Here is a 1302-nt window from a genome sequence, read left to right as displayed (position 1 = left end):
CTCAAGTGATCTTCTTGCCTCAGCCTCCCAAGTAGCTGAGACTATAGGTACATGCAACATTCCCGCCCAGCTTATTTTTTCTATTTTTGGTAGCAATGGGGTCTCGCTCTTTCTCAGGCAGGTCTTGAACTCTTGAACTGAAGCAATCCTCCCATCTCAGCCTCCCAAAGTGCTAAGACTACAGGTGTGAGCCACTTTGCCTGTTTACCTTTCTTTTTTCCCCCTCCTTTCTCTCACCTGAGGCCTTGGCCAGACCCTGTTTCTTCCTCTTGCTTATTTCTAAGAAAAGCTGATGATAAAGGTCTTGACTTCTGCTTGGTTTGACTTTCAATGTGATTTATTCATTTCCATAAATCCTCTAGAGTTATAAGCTCTAGAGATTGATTTGAGGGGATGGTCATCGTTGCTCCTACCATGAGACCATCGCAGGCTTATCCACATAAAGCCACAGTCTCTTGGTACTTTCCAGCCATCTTCTCAGACCACAGTCCTGGGGTGGGGGGGTTGGTGATTTGTGTTAGCTTGGGTTGTGAAGCTCTAAATATGGGGCTTGATATAAACTCCACAGGAAGATCATCATCATCAAAACATGTTTACAAATGTTATGGTCAACATTTCTACCTAACTCTACCTCCCAACTGTCTAAGTAATCACTTTCTCCTTATCTGTCCACCCACTTTATCTAAACTCTTTTCATGGAGTTGCTCCTTTTCTTTCTTTCCTTCCTTCCTTTCCCTTCTCTCCCTTCCTTCCCTTTTTCTCTCTCTTTCTTTCTTTCAAGAGATGGGGTCTCTTTATATGTTGCCAAGGCTAGCTTCAAACTCTTGGCCTCAAGTGATCTTCTGACATCAGACCCCCAAGTAGCTGGGACTATAGGCATTTTAGTGGTTTTGCTAAGGCTATAGGCTTCTTGAGGACAACATGCACCTATAACTTGGAATCTCCTATAGCACTTTTCATAGACTCTGGCAAAAATGTAATACATACATAAATGAATTTATTAAGGGTGGGTGTGGTGGCTCACACCTGTAATCCCAGCACTCTGGGAGGCCAATGTGGGTGGATTGCCCTGAGTTCACAGATTTGAGACCAGCCTGAGCAAGAGTCAGACCCTGTCTCCAAAGCACAGGTGGGTCTTATGGCAAACGCCTGTAGTCCCAGCTACTGGGAGGCTGAGACAAGAGAATTGCTTGAGCCCAAGAGTTTGAGGTTGCTGTGGTCTATGATGGCATGGTGACAAAGCGAGACTCTGTCTAAATAAAATAAAATAAAATGAAAAAAAGGAAAAAAAAGAAAAGAAAA

The sequence above is a fragment of the Otolemur garnettii genome, unplaced genomic scaffold (assembly GCF_000181295.1).
Source record: "Otolemur garnettii isolate 467f Iridium unplaced genomic scaffold, OtoGar3 scaffold00016, whole genome shotgun sequence".
Classification (NCBI taxonomy): Eukaryota; Metazoa; Chordata; class Mammalia; order Primates; family Galagidae; genus Otolemur; species Otolemur garnettii.
This window is presented reverse-complemented; position numbering follows the sequence as displayed.